The sequence below is a fragment of the Macrotis lagotis genome, chromosome 4 (assembly GCF_037893015.1).
Source record: "Macrotis lagotis isolate mMagLag1 chromosome 4, bilby.v1.9.chrom.fasta, whole genome shotgun sequence".
NCBI lineage: Eukaryota > Metazoa > Chordata > Mammalia > Peramelemorphia > Peramelidae > Macrotis > Macrotis lagotis.
This window is the reverse complement of record NC_133661.1, coordinates 131,664,095-131,687,761: the sequence shown is the minus strand read 5'-3', so window position 1 is coordinate 131,687,761 and position 23,667 is coordinate 131,664,095. Positions and strand designations below refer to the sequence as shown.

At 37.3% G+C, this 23,667-nt stretch overlaps 1 protein-coding gene across 2 annotated transcripts in view; it reads right to left on the bottom strand.

Annotated features, from left to right (window-relative positions):
- The window catches only part of SLCO3A1 (solute carrier organic anion transporter family member 3A1), a 361,805-nt gene that overhangs the window by 105,913 nt on the left and 232,225 nt on the right, over positions 1-23,667 (bottom strand). The window lies entirely within an intron of this gene.

The following is a 23,667-nucleotide window of genomic DNA, read 5'->3' as shown; positions in this document are numbered from 1 at the left end:
CCCTGGTCAAAGTCCCTCATTTTACAGATAAGGAAAATGTTGTTTTTGTTTATTGTTGTTTGTCCTTGAAAAGGATCCTGACCTAAGAGAGTTGACACCATGACTGTGGTTGGGGTGGGGTCATGGTGGTAGCAGGACAGGGGTGAATATGGAAAGCTTTGTGAAGGAAATGACAATGAAGGAGGGCAGAAAATTCAGCTGAAGGAGATGGGGTGTTTTTTATAGGGGGCTTTTGCATTATATAGATGTCTCATTGTTTCAGACCTATAAAATACTTTCAGATATACTAATGTGGTTCTATAAATATTTGTTCATCACCAACTCCTGTTTTTTCCCCAACTGTATGCTTAGTATTTTGTTCTATATAAATAAGGATACAGCAGGGCCTCTGCCCTTAAGGCATTTCGCTAGTAAGGAGATAAGATAATGATAGGAATTTTGGGGGAAAGTTTTTCTTTGTAGGATGCAATAATTAAAGAAACTTCATGGATAAGACATGATGAAAATCGAGTCTTGAAGGAAGCAAAAGATTTGGATTGGTATAGAAGAAATGGAAGATATTTCATAGACAGGATAGTAAGAAAAAAAGAAAAAAGTCAGATATGGAATGGCTCATAAAGGCAAAAAAAAAAAAATGAAGAAATTGCTTTAATGACCTGAAGTGTCTCTAAACTGGGGAGAACGTTAGATAGATAACACAGGGTCATTTGATTTTAAGTCCTAAATTAAGCCCTAATAGAAAAAGTATGGATAATTGATATAAAGACTGGGGGTGTTTGGAATGACCTAATAAACAATGAAAGAAAAACTTTAGAATATGATAAAAATTAGGAAAATGAATGTGACAGAGAGAGGTTTGGACTTGAACCCTACCTCTGATGGTTATATTAACTGAATAAATTGCAAATTAGTTCCAAAAGTAGAGGAGATTTCTAAAATGGTAGCTCTGTTTTTGTCCTATTCCATTCAAACGAACCAATCAGCTAAGTATCCAGAAAAGAAAACAAAGACTTGACTTGTTATAAATGTTTGGAGGAAAAGGGGGTCTTGAAAGCTGGTGGTTCTAAGGAGATGACTACAGTAATTCTATAATACTAAGAAGCTCAATTTGCCAAGGCACATTAGTACTGCTCCAGGTGTGAATGAGACTGCCTTATGGACTAGGTCATCATTTTACCATTTTGGAATATTTGAATTTCCTCCAACCCTTGTAACAGTAGTGAAGGCTAAGTATATATCATATTGTTTTTTAGTGTAGGCACATTATGTAAAAACTAGGCATTCCCCCTTGTGTTCTTGGCAGCAAAATACTAGTTACACTATAAAAGTAAAATTTACTTATTTAAGAGGTCTCTCCTGCCTCATAATCCTGATGGGGACTTTCATCCACGTTGAGAGCTTTAATGAATTTTCACAGCACCCATGAGGAGGTGTATGTATGTTTTGATCCCAGTTTTGTAAATGAGGTTTAGGTTTAGAAGTTCAAGGTACAAGGAAATTGGATATCCAAGGCAGGACTTGATTTAAGAAGAATTAGGTTAACGTGCGTGGTCTGGATGTGTGTGTGTGTGTGTGTGTGTGTGTGTGTGTGTGTGTGTGTGTGTGCAGAATACATCATAAAACACTGCGTTTGGGACGTGTGCCAGGCTCCCAGACTATAAGGGGATACCAAATACCACCCCTTACTTTTAGGCAAGGCTGATAGCCCAGGCCTCTAGCCAATGTATTCAGTTTTTCCACTGACAGAGTGAGCACACCACAGTTCCTGGGAAACAGCTATTTGTCCTGGCTGGCCTTCCTCTAATCCTTTTGATCCACTTTTCATAATGCTGTTAAAAATTGTATTACTGTTTTTTTTTCTTAATGGAGACTGTGACTCTTTGATGTTGAAGGGAGACCTTAGTTATATAGGTATTTTTGTTCCTTAACATATTTAAATAAAACAGAAGGGTATAATTTATACGCAAAAGAACAGGTTGAACCAAACTTTGTCGTGGACTATGAATTAGATTCCCTTTGGCTGTTCTTACTTGGAAACATTATATTCTTTCCCAGGAATACTTAATCTTAAATGCTAATTAATCTATCTAGGTTACATGCTCTCTCTATGATCCCATATGGCAGGCTGTTCAATATATTACACAGGTCTTTTACTTGTTCCCATGTCTTCCTTAACCACCCCTTTTAGGAATTTTATTCCTCCAAAAAAACACATATAGAAAATTAAGGAGAATGCTTTTGGGGTTGTCAGAGAAGCTGTTTATATCTAAAGCAAGAGCAATTGATTTTAAGAAAATCAATGAAAGGAATGAAAATTGAGTGATTTCAACTGTGGAAACACTTCAGACCAGCATCTGTCCCCCAAATAGTTCTAAAGTTTGAACATTCTGTCCTTAATCAGAATCTCCCTTTTCAATGATTTTCTCTGAGAAATGAGAAGTAAAATTTAAATACTTCATCTCATCACCAGAGGGAGCTAGACAACACCATATCTGCTACAAACTGGACAAACGCAATAGAATTATTACAGATTGTGCATAAGGGCCTTGCAGTTCAAGAGGGGGACAGAAATGTGCTTGCTAATCCTGAACAATTTTTTTTTCCATTTCATCATGTTAGTTTACATTTCACCAAGTTATCAGATGATATTTGCTAGTCTGACAACCAGGAAGTTAGCTTGTCCTTTTGGATAGTCTAACCAGAAAAGGACATTCACAACCTTAGAATTTAAATACTCATAAAGAACAAATGGCCTTGAGGTCTGATGACCATTAAGGAGAGGCAAATGATTGTACATTCTTCCCAGGTTATTGTCTTCAAATATATCTTCATGGCAGAGAGATCATGGCTGTTATATGATAAGGTCACTGACCATATGGTTCAAGATAGCGTTTATGCTCAGAGAGGCCAGAGAGTTTAAGGATTTATGGCAATATCAAATGACAGATATGTGGATCAGACATTTATCTTCTTTGATCTCTTTCTAACCCTGATTTTCTATTATAATCTTGTTGATCAAAAAGTAGGGTATTTGAGATCGATGTATTAACTACATAGGGAATTCTTTCATTCAGTTTAGTTGAACAGCAGAACAGACGGATAGTCAATAAACAATCATTAAATGCCTACTATGCACCAAACACTATACTGAGTGTTAGGGATACAAGAAAGATAGTAGATAGTCCCTACTTATGAAGAACTCATAATATAATAGAGGAGCTAACATTTAAAAAAGTATGTATAAAGAAACTAGCTACAGGATAAATAGAAAATTATCAACAGAAGGAAGGCACTATAATGAAGAGATTGAAAATGGATTCCTGTAGAAGCAGGATTTTTTCTGAGCCTTGAAGGAAGCCAGGGAAGCCAGAAAGTAGATATAAGGGGAGTAGGAGGAGAAAATTCTAGGTTTTTGAGGGAAAGCTAGAGAAAATACCCAAAGCCATGTTCTGGGAACAGCAAGGAGATCAATGTCACTGGATAGGAGAGTATATGATGGGGTGTGGGGGATTGGAGTAAAAGGTATAAGAATATTGAAAGATAAGGGAAATAGATTATAAGGAATTTAGAAGTCAGCTGACTTTTGTATTTGATTCTGGAGTTTATGGAGTAAGGAGAGGTGGTGGTATGTGTATATAACATAGTAAGACCCAGTCTTAAAGAAAATCACTTGACTGTTGAAAGGCATTCATTCATTCATTCATTCATTCATTCTACAAACTTCAAGTGTTTAGTGTTTCTAGTATACTAGTCTAGGTTCTAAGGGAGCTACAAAGATAAACATGTGTCCTGAATCTCAATCATCTCAAAATTGAGAAAGTGAGATAAAGCACATGCATATATAAATATTTGGATATATATATTTGGACATATAAACACAGATGAGCACTATGAGATCAAATTAGGGAGAAATCACTAGATGGGGACTGGGAAAACCTCATGAAGCAGGAACCATCTGAGTTGTCCCTGAAGGATAGGTAGGAAGTCATGACCAGAGTTAGAGAAGGAGGACTAAGATAGGAAAGCATAAAAATGTGTTTAAAAGTTGAAGAATAGAGAAGTAAGATGGGGTAAGATAAGGCTATATAGTTGGAAGACAATCAGTGCAAGAAAAAGGAGTTTGGGGTTTATTCCAAAGGCAATATATATTTCTGAATTAGGGGTGAACATGAATCTTAAGAGGCACTTTGGTAAACTGGAGTATTTCCCAATTAGTCCTATGAGACATAGCCAGAAGAGCAAAAGGATATTGAGCCTCGGGAGGGAAAAAGCCTTAAGATGGCATCATGGTTACCTTTAAATATTTGGAAATCTCTCACGTGGCAGAAGAATCAGATTTATTCTATTGTTCCAGAAGATGAAATTAGGACCAATGATTGAATGGAAGTTATGGGGAGACAGATTTTAGCTCCATATGAGGACTAACCCTTCTAAAAATAATTCTTGTCTAATAACAGAATGTGCTATCTCATTGTAAGGACCTTCACTGTTACACTCCAGGGGATTCCTGTATACAGTACAGAACTGGACTTTTGATAGCCTCCAAGGTCTCTTCCAACTGTGAGATTCTAGGATTCTAATCTGGGTAACATGGCTGCATTTCAGACTTTCACCCAACCCTGCTGCAAAATGCAATGAATGAAAATGCACTTTACATAGCTGCTCTGAGCCAATGGTTTGACATACAATTTCAAAGGAATGGCGGCATCGGGTGTCTGAATGCAATGTGCTGAGAGTGCAGGATGCAGCAAGAGCTCCACACAAGGACCGATCAATCACTCTAGCCATTGCCCTCCCCCCAGCCCTTCATCCAGATACATGCCCTGTTCTACTACGTTCTTCTCATCTTCACAACTCTCTGGTTGATTTGGGGACTTCCATGTAATTTTTGTCTCCCTCAACTTCAGGAAGTGCTTCCCATGGGGGAAAATAAGGATTATGCCTATGCAAAGCTTCTCTAGATAAATGTGAGCATGAAGATAACTGCACCCCCCCCCCCCCAGGTTCTGAGAAAGATTAACTCTTTAAGATCTAAGGAGAGTACCTGGATATATTCTGCTAGTTAGAGGGCTGTGAAGAGCACTTCTCCCCTTGCCCCCTTAGAACAACAGCTCTCTTTCCATTCAACTCCTGCTGCCATCACCCAAGGAAGCAGCTCTTGAGAAAATGGGACCTGCAAACTAAATCTGCAGGGGCTGCAGTCCCTGCCTTCTCAACAGTCACAGCTACAAAATCAAATGGTTTGATAACAGAAATAGTTATGATTTTATCAATAGAAATACCATTTAAAAAAAAAAGATGCATTACCATTTCCTTTGCTACTGTATACTTAGTACCACTGAGTTTTTCCATTTGACTTGAAATTAAAATCTCTTAAATGAGTTGTGTCTCTCTCACCCTCTTCCTCCCCAAAATAGCTTTTTTGAGAAGAGTGACTGTCTTGCTTTTCTGTTTGTGTCCAATAAAGTTATTTTCTTTCTCCTTTTCTTTCTTCCTTCTTTTCTCTCTCCCTGCCCCCCCCTTTGTTTTACATTGAAATATAAGCTAGCATGGGACATGGAGGGTTGCAGAGTTCCCTGGTCAAAGTAAAGAAGAAAATTGGAACATTTATCCAGATGATTTTCTACATTATTGAGTTTTTTTCTCTGAAATAGGGGCACAATTATATGGAAAACTACTTAATTCTCTTTTTTAACTTTGTTAGTCTAAACCTAAGTGAGGGGAAAATTTGTTCAAGGAATACTACTAATCTACATTTATAGAGTATTGTACAACATTACCAAAGTGCTTTTCTCCAAACAATCCAATGACATAGGTAAAGCAGATATTCTTATTACCCTTTTCTCAATGAAGGATCTGAGACTCTGAGAGAAATCTTTTCAGGATCATATACTTAATGTCCAAGATGACTTTGAACATTAAACCTCTCTTTTTTCCAGCTTCAATGCTTTTTTCACTAGTCTATGGAGTTTCTTTAGGAAAGAAGACAAAGATATTTTTTTTCTTTACCAAGGGGATTTTGATCATAACTTACAGCTTGAATTTAATGTTTTAAAATAGAAAGATGAGAACTTCACTATTGGAAACTAGAAATTGAGATTTCCAAAAGTATTACCATCATCACTGTAGATGGCAATTTTATTTTCTGTCTTCTGCAGGGAGTTGGATATATAAGTTCTGGCATTTTTTAACTTGGCTTTGAATAATTAGTTTCTAAAGCAACTAGCTGTGGAGAGTGCAGATAATCTCAAAGTCCTGCTAATCCCACATTTTCTTAAAACTCTAGGGGACTTGGTGTGCTCTAGCCTTCTGGAACAGATTAATGTTTTGTTTTGTTTTTTAATTGCAAGAGGCAGTGAGGCAAAATGGATAGAGTATTAGATCTGGCACAAAAAAGATTTGGGCTCAAGTCTTGCCTTTGATACATTCTAACTATATGACCATGGATAAATCATTTATTTCTCCATGTCCCTAGCAGAGGACACTGCCCAAGACCATTAGGAGGTGTCCAAAGTTTTACACATTGATGAAATCACTGATCCAGATTCTGCCTATCATCCAAATCAATGTGTTATCATTCTTGATTATGCATACTACTCAAATACTAAAATGGATCTGCACAGATCATAAACCATTCATGTCTGCATATCCTATACAACTCTTGATCAATGATCTTCTTCAGTTCACCACAATGGATTTACCCAATTGTCTACTAGGCATTGAACAAGGTTCTTGCATTTAGAATACCAAAAATTATACTCACATCTACCAAAAAATCTAAAAAACTGTGTGACTTTAAGGACCTTCCATCCCCTTTTCCCCTATTCTGTCACCATCGTTGCAGAATCACAATTGAGAACTTAATAACTATTTTGTATTTTTTTTTGTTTTATAGCCTGAGGTATGATTATGAGACCATATTTATAGAAATGTTTTTTCTTTTGGTATCAGGATGAGACTTTTCTTATCAGAAGACTTTCTTATCAAGAGGAGACTTACTCTTATTCTCAGCTGTGAAGTCTAAAACAGTTTAGAGGTAGTTTCCAGTTTAATTTTTATAGGAATAAGAATTTATAAGGCAAGAGAAAGTATGTGACTTTTTCCTTCACCTTCCCATCCTGTTCCCTAACAGTTATCCTGATTTCAGTCTACAAGGCAGCTGATATAGTAAATGTTTGCTGATTGAACTGATATTTTATTACAAGAGAAGAGGAAGAGACAAGACTAGGGTAGTTCAAAGTTCTCTGATTAATGGCATTATTTTTAAAGTGAGAAAAATGAATAAATGAGTCAATCTCTCTCAATAAATTTCAAATAACATATAAGTGACATTTCTCCCTACATTCTCTCTCTCTCTCTCTCTCTCTCTCTCTCTCTCTCTCTCTCTCTCTCTCTCTCTCTCTGGCAGAGATGAGACTACAGCTTAGGTCTCATGTTTCCTAATTCAGGACTTTTTGTACTACATCATTCTGTTGTAGATATCATAACTTAAAAGCTGATGAAGGAAGCAATGTTTTGTCTTTCTGGGATAATTTCCTTTTTTTTTCTTTTTTCAAGGCAATGGAGTTATGTGGCTTGTCCAAGGCCACACAGCTAGGTAATTATTAAGTGTCTGAGGCTGGCTTTGAACTCAGGTACTCCTGACTCCAGGGCCAGTGCTCTATCCATTGCGCCACCTAGCCGCCCCCAGATACTTTCCTTTTAATCAACAATTTTATTAAACCTTGTCCCACTAATTATTTTTGAATGTGTGGCATCAGATAATTTCCCTCCCATAACTCCAACCACTGTCTCACACTATTTTAAAGATTAATACAGCAAGTTTAGCCCCTACTTTTATTTTTCATGAGTCCAGACTCTGATCAGATATAAAAATTGCTTTCTATACTCTAGCTACAATCTTCCATATTCCGACCTTTTTTTTTTCAAAACTCTATTATGCTGGTGCGGCTAGGTGGCACAGTGGATAGAGCACTGGCCCTTGAGTCAAGAGTACCTGTGTTCAAATCTAGCTTCAGACACTTAATAATAATTACCTAGCTATGTAGCTTTGGTCAAGCCACTTAACCCCATTTGCCTTGCAAAAACCTAAACAAAAAAACAAACAAACAAAAAAAACCCAACCTCTATTATGCCTAGCAAAGTGGGAATGAATGATGTTCCTTTAAACTGACCTGGACTTTTCTCATTCATTTCAGTTTTCTCTGCTTGGGATGTTTGGGCCCATATTTTCACTCATCAATATCTTCCTCATCCTTTAAAGTCTGGCTGAAATGCCAAATCCTTCATGAAATATTTGTGATCTTCTAAATAGGATATCCACATTCTTTTTTCTGAGCCTATACTGTTTGAACAGAATGACTCTTAGTATTCTATATTAAAGTTACTTGTCCTTTACTCCTTACTTGATTATAATTTTCTTGAGGACAGAAACTGTCTCATTCTTAAAGGATATTGAGAATGTGACTTCACTGGTATTTGCAGCTGGTTCTACCAATGCTCTTCTGTAACTTCTCTGTAATTTATAAGTTGGGAGATTCATTTATAGCCTTGATAATAGAGTCACACAGCTAGTATTTATTAGAGAAGACTGAAACTAGAACTTTCTAGTTTTATGACCATTTTTTATGCATATCTCAATATTGTTTTTATTCTGAGACTAATTAAAATGATTCTTTCCAAGACCTCTAGGTATTTCTTATTAGTTAAGTCTTACTTAAGTACTTCTCAAACCAGAGGCCTTTACTGATTCTTTAATAATTTCTTGAATACATGTTTCTCCATTGAATGGAAGCTTCTTGAGATCAAGAACATGGAGGTATTTTTTGTTTGTTTAGGGTTTCCTGATTTGTTTTGCTCTTAATCTTTGTTTTCCTAGCACAATGATTGAAATAAATCTTAATAAATGCTCAATGATTTGAATTAAAGTGAATTGGATTATTCATTGTTGTATATTCTATAGCTACTAACACAGTGTGTAGAATGTAGAAAGTTCTCAGAAAATGTTTTGATGCCTTATGATAAATTATATGTTGTTGGAGACAACTCAAATGCCTGAATTCTCTTAGTTGAGGTTGGGGTAAAATGAAGTACTCATAAGTCACTTAACAATTTACAGAATTGGGCTTACTTTGCTCTATCATAGAGAGGTTATTTGACAACCCCCCCCTTCTCTATTTGGAAAAAAAAAAAAGCCTTGCCATGGGGCAGGATATAGTTAAGGAAAGGGTGAGGCATTCAATCTTCAAAATTCCCCAATCAGGAGGGGTCCCAACTTCTTCTGGCTGAGAACTTTTAATGCCCTTAGATGACTGGGAAGATGCCTCAGGGAAGATGGAGACAATCAGGTCCCTGGGGACAGCTTTGTTTCCTTTCTGGGAAAGCTAAGCTACGTTACAGGAAAGAAGGAGGAAAGACCTGGGTCTATTCCATGGGCAGGGAGAGTCAGAAAGGGAAGAAACTAGTCTCAAGAAGGCAAACCCCTGAGGGTCAGCCATATATCTTTGTTGTTGTTGTTTTTTTTTTATTTTTAGGTTTTTGCAAGGCAAAATGGGGTTAAGTGGCTTGTTCAAGGCCACACAGCTAGGAAATTATGAAGTGTCTAAAGCCAGATTCGAACCCAGGTACCCCTGACTTCAGGGCTGGTGCTCTATCCACTGCACCACCGAGCCACTCCCATATATCTTTTTAGGGAAAGTAAACCTGAGTCTTTGGGAGTGAAGGACAAAAGGTGGGCTTAACCCACATTTTGGAGAAACACAGATATAGTTCTTAATCACAAATGAATATAATATTTTAATATGTGCAAAATTCTTTCCTCACAACAACTGAGTGAAGTGGGGCAAGTTTTATTATTACTGTAAGAATTTTGTATTAGTTCAGTTTAGCTAGGTAGTTGTGACTAATAGAAAAATGTTCATGTTTCTTTTACCTTTTTAAAAAATTCTCATTTATTATTTCATATGACACAGAGTGATTGTTTTTCTCCCAAGGTAAATATATCCAGATTATTCCCAAATTTGGAAAAACTACAGCCTGCCTATATCCAGCGGGACAAGCCACACTCACTATGATATCAGTGGACTCATTAGCTAATTTCATGAAAATCTTTTCTGTCAAGTCAACAAACTCTAATAAAGTACCTAATACCAGATACTGTGTTAAGAGAAGCAAAGAAAAGCAGAAACAGTCCTGACTCTCAAGGAGGTCAGAGACTAATAAGGAGATAATAAATTAACAATTTAGATACAAACAAGTTACCTATAGAATAAATCTGAGAAAATCAACTGAGGAAAGAGAATTTTAGCTGGGACCTGAAGGAAGCCAGGACAGAGATGTGAAGGGAGAGAGAAGTTCAGTGAAATTGCATAGGATCCAGACATAGAATGTTTAACTCAAGGACCTGCAAGAAAGACCATGGTCACTGTATTATGTGGAAGGAAGCAAAGTGTAAGAAGTCTAGAAAGACAGGAAGAAGCCAGGTTATGAAGAATTTTTAAAAGTCAGAGGAGTTTTTATTTGTTCCTAAAGATAATGAAGTTTTTCTGTAACAGAATTTTTTTTTCTAGGACTGCCTTGAAAAGATAACTTTTCTTTTTGTTATCTTACAGAATAGGTATAAGTGAATGGATGTCAACTAATTATAAGGAAACATCAAAAGCTTGAGTCAAAAACAAACAAACTACTAAAACTCCTAAATTTTACTTTCTCTTCTGTAGAGACACCCTTTTCACAATCTCCTCTGCTCTCTCCTTTCACACAGACATTGTTTCTCCACAATCAGCCACACCCTGTCTGTACTCCAACTCACAGGGAAATTCCCCAATTGAGGAAATCTAGGTAGTATGCCCCAGAGCCCTTAATCCATCTGAGGCTGCCTTTGAACATTCTGATGTGTCCCTCAGATTTCTTTTCCCATTTCCTTAATGTTTTCTAACTGTCTCACTGCTTGTTGGTTTAAATGAAAGAAAAGAGACACTCCAGTGAACGATTAAACAAAGCTATTCATTGTTTTTCTCCTCCTAACAACCAGGTGACTTCTTCCTATCTTTCATGTCCTAAATGTTTACTTGTCTAAATGTTGGTTTCTCCCAAATACAGGGTCTCTACCCTGTTAAGAGTTTGCCATTTAGTCTAGATGACAATTTGTCCTCTTTCAATTCTGTTGCTTATTAATATCTGTCAGATCCTTAAGTAAGAATTTTATAAACTTTTCTTTCCATTTACTACATTACCTTTCTTCCCTTGACCTGCCCACTTGGCAAATCATTAGTTGCTGGTACCATTTTTTTTTGCCTTGTATCCAACTCTTCATTACATCATTTGGGGTTTTACTGGCAAAGATATTGAAGTGGTTAACCATTTTCAGCTCATTTTACAGGTGAGGGAATTGAGGCAAACAGGGCCACACAGCTAGAAATTGTGTAAGATCAGATTTGAACTCAGTAAGATGAGTTTTCCCAGTAAGAGACCTGAAGCTTTACCAACTGAGTCACCTAGCTACTCCCTGTTGAAACTATATCAGAGCTACTAGTTTGTGGTCATGTTGGATTCCTGTGGCATCTAAATTCCAAGATTGGGCAGAGTATAAAGAAAACAAAACAGAAGGAATATGGGAGAGATGAGAAAAAGTCATCTTGATTTGCTTCTTTTAAAAAAACTGAAATAGAGTTAAGGGACAGTGGGGATTAGGGACAAAAAGAAAGCTTTGGAGTACAGATTTATTTAATCCAGACTAGTTTTTACCAATTTCTCCAGTGAAAGGATTTCCTTTCCCTAGTGATTCATACTCTGACTCATATGAAGCTTCATTTCAGAAAGTTTGTAAAGAACTCCTGAGTCTCCAGACAGGAAGGTTGAATACAAAGGAGAATTCAATTATTTGACTAATATTACTGTTTATTAACCAACAGCTAAGTCTCCCTAGAGCATTTTCTCTTGCCCTCCCCCATGCACTGTGATGACCTTTAAATTAGACTGAAGATTTTATGAGCCTTAATGTGGCCTAATCTTAGATCCTAGATTGGAGATTGTGTGAAATGGATAATGAGGTTAGTTCTCTTTTTTCTTCCCAATATGGAATCAGAGAATGTATGTTCAATTCTATTTCATGGGAGACTTTGGGCAAGTGACTTTACCTAATTGAGTGTGTTTATTTATAAAATGAGGGGATTGTCCTAAATCAAATGTTCATAACCTTTCTTGCTGAAATGAGATAAAACCAGATGAGGAGATGATTGTTTATTTTCAGTGAAAGGATAAAAAAATGGAAATCTGCAAAGGCTACAAATCAGGGCTTGATATATTGTTTTGGTGACTGTCTAGAAGATAGGGTGATAATATAATGTTAGAAATTCAGATTAAACTTAAAAATGTGCTATGCATACTTTTTCTAGTGCCAACTGTTAAAGATTATAAACTGCATTGTCACTTTAGTAGTCTAGTTACTCTTATAGAACCCTTCTCAGAATAATGTTTTTAAATGAATGAAATTAAAAAATAGATTGAGATATAGTTATCAAAATATTAAAAATTACAAACCAGTACATGGACTTCAGGTTAAGAACCCCTAAGTAATTAGATGAATTTTAAATTCTAAATCTCTGATCTTCCCTTTTCTCTTCTCCTTATTACAGCAACAATTCTCTGCTTTTTCTTGATTTGACTCTTAGCATGAGTTCCTAAAGTTCCATGTGCTCCAGTGAAAGTGCTGTTCTCTGTTGCATGGTGGTGAGAAACCAAAGTAGGTAGTCCTCTAGAGAGATTTCATTTTTATTCGTTCTGCCCTCTTGTTCCAATCACTGAAGCAAAGGGAATGGAAAAACCATCCTAACAGCTGATTCCAAGTGCCTGCAGCTGTTAATTAATGAGGAGAAATGTTGGGATGACTCCCTTTAATGTTGAGCCTCTATTCTGGAAGGGATCAAAGCCATTCCAGCCTGAACAGTTGCATCAAGTGCGTGGAATTGTGGGGTTTAGAGCACTTTTTTTCTGTCAGATTTCTATAGCATCTCAAACCTGAATAATTGATAATGATTTGCACTCAGTTGGCAATATTATGTTATCAAATGAAACTTAACTTGGTATGGTTTGGAGGGTTGAACAAATAGAACTCTACAGACTTGAAGTGCTCTCTTAATTAGATTTTGATTCTGCTCTTTTATCTGAAAAGGAAAATGGATCAGGATAAGCTATTTGATTGATGTTTAAAAGTGGGAGGTACAGAGGGTGAGAAAGAAGGGAGAAAAAGATATGTTCATGATAAGAAGTATAGTAACTGATTTGTCAAGAAATTCTAAATTGTAATTAATTTGTGAAGACTTAAAAATGTCTTCTCTCTGCATGACCTATTAGTGTTAAGAAATGTAGAATGCTTTCCAGAGAACATCTGGCTTAGTCTTCCAGAATTCTTAGGAACCAGAAGGTAACAGGTATAATTACACAGATTCCATGGTTTAGAAGGATACTTGTTTGGCTTGGACTTTGTTTGGCTTGGAATCATGAAAAGATTCCTTCCTTTGACCTTTGTGATCATGGGACAAGTCCTTTAACCTCTCTCAGACCAATGTGTCAGATCCATAAAATGTGGCTAATAATTCTTGTCATGCCTAGTTCACAGGATTATTATGAGGATCATATAATTTGTGACAGTGGTAAAGCTACATGTGTGTGCTTGCTGGTTATGTAAGATGACACTAAAGGTGCTGTAATAGTAATAGTACTCTCATTGGCTCATGTCTTATTTTCCTTAAGGTTAAAAAAGAATGTTTACAAGTGAATGTAGTTTTCAATTTTCCCATCAGGGGCCAAACCATGTCCTCAACCCTCCAAATTTACACAGTCTATGAATAAGCAACAGAGGAAGAGCAAGGGATGACTCAAAATTGCCTGAACCCATGTCATATCTCTTCTTTAGTGCTTGAGATCCCTGAGCTTCTAGGCATGTTTGTTATGGATTTTTATATTTCATGTTGACTGTAGAACTGTTGTGCTTTTCAATTCTCAGTAGAGAAGTTACCAATGCAAATTTATGTCCATGCATCCAAAGGGGTTTTTATAAAATGCCCCTTTGACAATTGTTCTGTAGTTTTCATGATATGTAGAACTAATGGAAATGAAACAGAGTAATGTTTCCAAGGAACTAAATATAAAGTAGAATAAGTGAATCTGTGGTAAGGGAATAGGTATCTTCATCATTTGCTCACAAAACTTTTTTGAAGTTTTTGTTTGTTTTCCCCTCAGAGAAATGCAAACAACTATTTTTTCATTTTTTTCCTTTCAGATCTTATTCAGTAATAGAAATGATAAAGGACTCAAGAGGTCATCTGCTGCTCAATGAGGAAGATGATAACAATGTTATTAATAACAATAATGGCATTTATATAGTGCTTCAAAGTTTGCAAAGTGTCTTACAAGTACTATATCACTACAACCCTTTGAGGTAGATGTTATTATCCCCATTTTATAGATGAGGAATCTGAGACTGACAGAGGGTAAATGATTTGTCCAGGGTCACCCAGCTAATAAGTAAGGGCAATAAAGTGACTAGGGTGGCTTTTTAGCTCAAGTCTCCAAGCCCAATTCTTTATCCACTGTACTAGATTCTATAGCATCTCTTTCATATCTCTTCCAGCATTTGTAGATAAGTAAAACATTCCCTCCAATTGCCATAGAATCATATTTTCTCAGAAGACAACTGGATCAACCCACACTTGAGTAGGGAATCCTCTTTATAGGACTCTCAGCAATGGGGCATGTACTTTCTCTAAGTCTAACTCTAGAAATGGGGAGTTTACTAATAACAGTACTGACATCTACATAATCCTTTAAGGATTATATAGCATTTTACATACATCATTTCATTTGTTTTGATATCAAGGAATACACTTCACAGATTTAAAATTAGAAAGGATGTGAGAATTCACTTTTGCCAATCCTATTTTATAGGTGATAAAGCTGAGGCCCAAGGAGGTTCAGTGAGGACCAAGATTTTAGAGATAGAATGCCAGGGGTGAGATTTGAACTTGGTTTCTCCAATTTCAAATTCAGTGTTCTATTCACTGTAGTGTCCACTGTATACTCTGTTCTTCCCTTTCAAATACTTGACAAGCATCTCACAAAATTAGATGGCAAGGTTGGGTTAAAATATGCACTGATTTGAAGTAACCAAATTACTAAGATATATAATTCTTTGAAATATTGTCTTAGATGTTTTATTAATAACACATTCAGAAGGTTGGAACTGAAAGAATAGAGGCAGCTTAGGTGACACAGTGGATAGAACACTGGACATAGATTCAGGAGGTACCTGAGTTTAAATCCAGTCTCAGATACTCACTATTTGGCAAAGTTGTTTAACTTTGTTTGCAACAGTCTCCTCATCTACAAATGAGCTAGAGGAGTAGTAAGGTAGGGAATGTTTTACTTTTTGTCTTAGTGTCTTTAGTGTTTAACATGGTATCTATCCAATCTCTTGTTCAGTTGTTACTTCTGTCCAACTCTTCATGGCCCCATTTGGAGTTTTCTTGGCAAAGATACTGGAGTGGTTTGCTGTTTCATTCTCTGTAAGCTCCTTAAGGTGAAGAACTGTTATTTTTCATCCCTCTCTTCCCATTATCTTGCATAATACTTCATATACTGTGCTTATTCAATAATGGAAATAAGGGACCTAAGAGGTAATCGGATGTTCAGTGAGGAAGATTATAGCAATGATAATAATAATAATAATAATAATAATAATAATAATTATAGCATTTATATAGTGCTTCAAAGTTTGCAAAATGTCTTACAAATAGTGTGCCATCACAACCCTTTGGGAATCATAGACTCTTAGAATCTGGAGCAAAGAGGGGCTTTAGAGATCATCTACCTGGTCAAGAGCCCAGAGAGGTTAAGGAACTTGATGATGGTCACAGAGGTAATTAGAAGCATATCTAAGAGATAAATCTAGATCCTTTGAATCCAAGACTTTTTTTCCCTTTATTGAAGTATTTTTGAAAATCAAATATATATTTAAAACTAAAAAGCAACATTAATTATAAAATTAGTTTAGTTGAGATGCATTATAAAGTTAGTTCAATTTGAGATGCTATATATCAAAAAAGATCTCATGAAACATATTAAGTCAATTCAACAGCTTGGACAAGGAAGACAGTGCCATTGGGAATCTTCAGTATAATTTTTGATTTTATCTCAGAAACTACTTTAGAGGAAATTCTCTACTAATGTAGACAAATGACTCTTCTGTATTTCAAAGTCCTCATTCACAGAGGTTTCAGCATATTAATTGAATTAATAACAAATCCATTATTGATAACTGGCATAGAGAGTCAGCACTAACTGTGTGACTCTGGGAAAATGTTTAACTTATGTCTGCTTTAGTTTCCTTATCTGTAAAATGAGCATAATAATTAGATCTACTTCCTAGGGTTATTGTGAGTATCAAATAGGATAATATATATTAAATATATTATATATATTAAAATATAAATATATATTAAAGTTTGCTTTGCAAACTTTAAAGTGCTACTTAAATACTATGATTACCGTTAATTATATAATAGTGAAAATTATTTGTGAATTTCAAAGAATTATGTTCTTAATTATCACATATAGTTGACTGTCCTTGCTTTCATTTCATACCATTTGTATCCTTAAAATAGAATGTTAGAACTTTTATGGAAGCTCTGGTTCAACTTGGTTAAATTACCTTCCAACTTTCAGTTCAATAAACATTACTCTGAGGGAGAGAGGCAGTTGGGTACAGGCTGGGCCTAGTGACAGGAAGACCTGAGTTTCAAATCTAGCCTTAGACACTCACCAGTTTTTTTGTCCCTGGGCTAGTCACTTAATTTCTGTTTGCCTTAATTCACTGGAGAAAGAAATGGCAACCACTCCAGTATTCTTGCAAACCCATTTGGAGACATGAAGAATCAGACATGAGTGAACAATAACCTGAGGGAGTAGGTGGCTATCTTGAAGGGATATTTTTAGCCCTTTAGATCTTACTGTACTTTTTCAGTGATCTGATAATGCTGCCTGAGATGATAGTTTCCTGGTGGTTTCTCCTTTTCAGCCTCTGATCTATAAATCATCTGGAAAGTTGCAACAGTTTTAGAAACAGCCCTCATCTGAACTGAAGACAAAAAAAAAAAAAACACCTGCTTTCTGCATTACTGGCAGTGATTGTCATCATTCCCAAAAGACACTGATGCCTCGGGGCTGGTCATAGCTGGGTTTCAAAACCACATCTCCCCCATTCTGTGGCTGAACCAATTGAGAGCTCCCTCAATTGTGAGCTTGGAGTACAAAGTGCCCCTATCCTCCCTATGGGAAAATTCTCCCCACTCAGAAAGGAATGATGGATGATACTGAATCAAATTTGAAAATTGGGTCAGAGAAAGTGTGCTAATATTGGAAAAAAAAATAAGAATCAGAAATTTGAGTTTTAATACCAGCTCTACTATTAACTGGCTTCGTGACCCTAGATAAGTAACTTCATCTAAGTATGAACTTATTTATATGCATACTAAAACAGTTTTGATATCTGGGTGATATAAATTGGGGATTAGATACCAACTCTGAAGTTTTCTATCCATTTTGACCATAGACACCCCACTCAGCTTCTCTAAGATTCAGTTTCTTCTTCTGTTGATCTAGAAGACATCTGCTATGGTACTGAGTTCCAGAAAAACCGAGTAAAAGGCCTCCTTCAACTTCCAATAGCCTGCAGGCTGATATCATAAACAAACCTCTATCCTTCCTCACTATACCCATGTGGACAAGTGCTCTGCCTAGGAGTGGCACCTTACCCCAACATCCTAATTAGAACAGATTGGGACAGCTTTCTTTTACAAGCTTCAGTTTTGTCCCTATGCCAATGCTCACAAATCCTAACCTCCTGCTCTTGTAATCCCTGTCATTAAGAACAGACTTCTGCCTAGGCGAAAATCCCTTCTCTCTGCTCTCTCTCTCTCTCTCTCTCTCTCTCTCTCTCTCTCTCTGTCTCTCTGTCTCCCCTCTCTCTCCTCTCAACTTGGTCCTCTCTCTGCCCTATCGGTAGTCTCTCTGTTCTGAGCCTTCTTTCCATGTTGCCTTCTGGACCTCTGTATCATTGCGGAGGAACTCCCCTTGTCTTCAAACTCTCCCTCTTACACTTTGTTTTACTAGCACTAACTAACTTGGTTTCTCCCTAAAAGTGACACATTTGCAAGTTGTTCTCTCCATTGCTGGCCACTCCTCTCATTTCCCCTGAATCCCAAGGCTAGGAGGAATAGTCCCCATTTTACTTTCCTTCTATGAATTTCTATTTGTGTTTATATTCTATTTACCCATCTTTGTGTGGACAATATATTTATATTCTATTTACCCATGTTTGTGTGGACAATATTTCCCCATTCAGTTGTAAACTTCTGGAGACCAGGGACTATTTCTCTTGTGACTTATGTCAACTAGAGTCTAATATAATGATGATGTTTGTCTTTCATTCTCAAAGAAGACCATGACATCGGAGAGGTGATGCTATTACAAACATGTAAATTGGGGTTGAGTGAGGGGATGCTGTGAGAAATCATCATCCTTACTTTTTACTTTGGAGCCATCTGAGTCCAAGACAATTGGAGATGATCTTGGATGTGAGGAAGTCAGGGTTAAGTGACTTGCCCAAGGTCACCCAGCTAGTGACTGGGGTCACATTTGAACTCAGATCCTCCTGACTCCAGGGCTGATACTGTGTCTACTGTACCTCCTAACTGCCTGGATTCTAATATGATTTTTTTGTATAAGATAGAGACATGGTAAATGTCTCTTCAATTTGTTACTCTAAATATTAAAACCTGTGAATTTTTGGGCTTAACATAAATAGTATAAATAGGCTTAGTAAAAGTAACTATAAGTCACCATAGATAGTTGAGATTTTTTTTCTTCCATATTAAAAAATGAAGTGAGCACTTAGGAGCAAAAAAGTTATTAGGGACAGTCCTTGCAGGATATGTGAAATGAAGAGCCCTCAAAGGATGGAAGAAGTCATTCTTGATCTGGTTTAAAATCCATTTTCCCATATATTGTGATTTCATGAGGAAGAAAGTTTGCATTCTGCAACTATTCAAAATACCTTCCATAAGAAAATTAGAATGGGGGGTGGTGGAGCCAAGATGGAGACAAGAAGGGATCGAGTCTTAGGAACTCTCTGATAAAATTCATCAGCTAAGGACTCTAACTAAACTTTCGAGAGACAGAACCCACAGAGGGACCCAGTGCGGCAGTTCTCCTACTCAAGGTAACCTGGAAAAGAGCAGAAAGGCTCTGCTCCCCGGGATCGGAGAGGCGGACTGCCAGAGGGGTGGCCCGCCAGAGCCAAAGAACTTCAGCCTCCCGAAGGCAGCCCCAGGGTGCTGGGAGTCTCAGCTCACAGCAGCTGGGGAGTCTCCTGAGCTGCACCCTGGGGAGCACCGGGCACAAAGTGGGGGAACAGCGGGGGACCTCTTCCAGAGCGAGCATGTGGAGCCCAACCCTCAGGACACACAGCAAGCAGCATGGTCAGGAAAAGAGCCTTGACATCATTTTCAAAGAATTACTACAGGAAAATTGCCCTGATATTCTAGAAGCAGAGGGCAAAATAGAAATGGAGAGAATCTACCAATCCCCCAGAGAAAGAGATCCCAAAAAACCAACCCCTAGGAATATTATAGTCAAGTTCCAGAACTCCCAAGTCAAAGAGAAAATATTACAAGAAGCCAGAAGGACACAGTTCAAATATCGTGGAGCTACAGTCAGGATCACACAGGACTTAGCAGCAACTACATTGGAAGCTCACAGGGCTTGGAATACAATATACTGGAAGGCAGAAGAGCTTAGAATGCAGCCAAGAATGAACTACCCAGTGAGGCTGAATGTCCTCTTCCAGGGAAAAAGATGGACTTTCAATGAACCAGGGGAATTTCAAAGGTTCCTTTTGGAATGGCCAGAGCTGAACAGAAGGTTTGATCTTCAGTTACAGGACTCAGGTGAAGCATGGAGATTGGAGGAGAGGGGGGAAATATGAGGGACTTAATGAGGATGAACTGCATGTATTCCTAAATAGAAAAATGACACTGATAATACTCATATGAACCTTCTCAGTTAATAGAGCAGGTAGAGAGAGCTTTTATAGTTGAAGTACAGGAGAAAGCTGAATTCGAAGATAAAATATGGTGTAAAAATGGAGTCAATAGAAGAAAAGGGAAATGGAATGGGAGAAAGAAAAAGGAGGGGGGGAATAGTCCAAGATACTTCACATAATAAGATTTTTTTTTATTACAATGAGCTATTGCAATGATATGGAAGTGGGGAGGCAAGGGGGAATGAGGGAACCTTTGCTCTCATCAGAGATGGCTAGGAGAGGAAACAGCATATATACTCAATGGGGTATAGACATCTGGAGTAAGAAGGAGGGGGGAGCAGGGGGAAGGGGTGGGGATGTGAATAAAGGAGGAGAGGATGGACCATGGGGGGACAGTGGTCAGATATAACACATTTTCTTTTTTACTTCTTGCAAGGGGCTGGGATTGGATGGCCTGCCCAGGACCATAGGGCCAGGTGGATTCTGGGCCTAAGGGGTGGTATGGGGGCTCAGGGCTTCTTGGCCCCAGGACCAGGGATCTGTCTGCTGCGCCACTCAGCTACCCTGCAGCAGAGTCAGAGTGAAAGGAGAAAGAAAATAGAGTACATGGTAGTGGAGAAATAAGAAAGGAGGGAGTTGCGATCAGCAATGGCAACGGTGGAAAAATATGGAAATAAATTTTGTGATGGACTTATCATAAAGAATGAGATCCACCCATGACAGAGTTGTTGGTGTTGGAACAAAGACTCAAGCACATTTTTTGTTATGATTATTTGGGGGAGGGTGCAGGGCAAGTGGGGCTGGATGGCCTGCCTGGGGCCACATAGCGGGGTGATCTTTGGGTGTTTGGGGCCGGATTTGGACCCAGGTGCTCCTGGCTCAAGGGCCAATGCTCTGTCTGCCACCCAGCCACCCCTACTATTATTACTGTTTTATTTTATTTGGGGTCTTTTTTTTTCTTCTTTTTGATTTTTGCAGGGCAGTGGGGATCGGGTGGCTTGCATGTCACACGGCTGGGTGATTGTTGGGTTTACGAGGCTGGATATGGACTCGGGTGCTCATGGCTCCAGGGCTGGTGCCTCATCCATTGCGCCACCTGGCCATACCTACAATTATTACTATTATTTTTTTATTTTAATTTTTTTCTCTCCCCTTTACTTTTTTCGCCCAACCAAGTCTGTCTATATTCATGGGGGAGGAGGGGTATTTTGTTTTCTTGTAAACAAGAATATTTTATTAATGTAAAAAAACATTTGTACAAAATGAGAATAAAAAATAAATTTAAAAAAAGGAAAAAAAGAAAAGTAGAATCAATGTTTTTCCCCATTGTAAAAAAATTAGTATTCATTAATTCTTATCAATCATTTATTATCAATTATTTATTATAATTGAGTTTATCAGATGCTTTTCTAAGATCATTTTTGTTTGCTCATTTTTTAGAGGAAAGGTGCTAGGTTATGAAATGGGGACTCAATGCCATAAAATTTTAAAAGATCCTACCAGATATAAGAAAACAAGCCATAAGTCAAAGTAGGCATTTAGGCATAAGTAAATAGTAGGTGAGATATTTTAGGGTGGGGTAGGAGTAGACTTCCATTCTTGCCTCTGAAATCATACCACATTGGATGAATAAAAGGCCTGGGGAAATGGAAAACAAACATTGCTCATTTCCTAATTTTACTCACAGCTATGTTATATTGCCTGAATTCACAGATTCTTTAGATGATTCAGGGTTATTTTCACATTTTTGCTCTATATTGACACCACCCTTGTTACATCATTGGTTCTCTTCCAGAAGGAAGGATTACCATTACTGACAGCATAAAAGACACTTATTCCTCCTACTCCTCACCCTTACCTAAACTAGACTTAGAAATGCAAGAGACACAAAACACTTCAGTAAGTAAGGAAGGATAAGGTGAAATTTAGAGTCAGCTGAGTTGCTTCATCTTTATATTGAGATTATAGGTTATCCTGAGTGAATCCCATTTAATTGTTGAGAAATGATACAGAAAGGAATTGTGGAATCTTATGGCTGGAGAGCTGGGACAACAGTATGGCATTAACTATGTACAAACAAAACATGTGCTGGTGTCATAAGGAGCTGGATCAAGTCATATCTCTGATTTAAAGTGATTTTGAGTCACTGCTAACATTCCATTCCCTTTGTAGCTTTTAGGCACTTGCTCAGACTCTAAGTCTGCATTGTTAGAGGGATTTGCTCACTTGCAGTTCCCTAAATTGATGAAATCACAGATAAACAAATGAAAAAACAAAAAACCCAAAAAACTGGGAAGCCAGTTCATTCTCTGGCATTAAATCTATCTATGCTTCTGTCAAAGGTGTTATGATAGAGCTTGAGGGAAACTTGTTCTACGGTGAGTTGGCTGTTGTAAACTTGTAAAATTAGGAATCAGTTAGACTTCAGAGGAATTCTGTATCATCTTTTAATGGCATCAAAATTGGTCCAAAGGTCTTAGAAATGGGTCAAAAAGCTTAAGGCCAGTAAACTTGTCTGGTCCCATTAATTTGCCTAGAAGTGATTCCCTTCAAACTGCATGGGTACATTAATGTGGGAATGATAACTAACATAGCTTACCTCAGCAAATGTCAGCATTGTGCCCAAAGCCAGAAAATCATAATCCCTTGATAGAAGATTACATTGAATGTCATTTCTCTCAGACCCTTGGGCTAATGTTGTATTTCCCTAACACACAACATTTAGATTCAAGGGATAGAAGACTAAATTTCTAATTTTGGTATGCTCTTGACTTGGACTACTGCACTGTGGGATACTCAATTTTTGGGAAAATATAAGTGTCAAGGTCAGAGATGCTATTCTGTACCACTTACCCATAATACCCATGAGACTAAAAGGTAAGGATATTTCTCCTTTGGGTTAGTTCATAGCTTGTTGAATACTACTGAATGGCTTCCATCATATTTCTTCTCTATATTTCTTCTTTAGTCAACCAAATACATTTTCCTTCCTCTTTCAGACTTCAGAGGCTGTTTTCAAGTCTGAATTCTGTAAAGGCTGTCATCTGTCTAGGAGATGACTCTTTCTAGGAGTAGCTTTCATAAAATTTTCTCTTTTCCTAAATTTTCTCATACTTGAAGGCAGAAGAACTGCCATTTTCCATTAAGAGATAGATAGGTAAAGGACACTAGTGATAGTTGGTGATGATGACAAGTCACTAGAAAAGGTTGATGTAGAAAGGAATTTTTTTTCTTCCTCAAGTAGAATATGAAATATGAATGAAAAATATTGAGTTAATTCACATAAAGTCATAAGTTAGTAAAATGAAACTCTGGGGTGAAATTTAAGAGGATTCTGGGTAATAACATGACTTTGGAAAGAATCAGTAATTTTTTTCAAATTGTTAAGTCACTTTTTAATGATAAAGTAACAGACCCCGCTGCATCAGAGGTAGACTACCTTTACCTTCTCTCATGGTTACAGTGAACAGGTACTGGATTTGGGGTCAGAGAATCTAAATTCAAACAGTGACACTGGATCTAACTAACTTCACTTTTGAGACTGAATAAGTCACATAATCTCTCAGGTC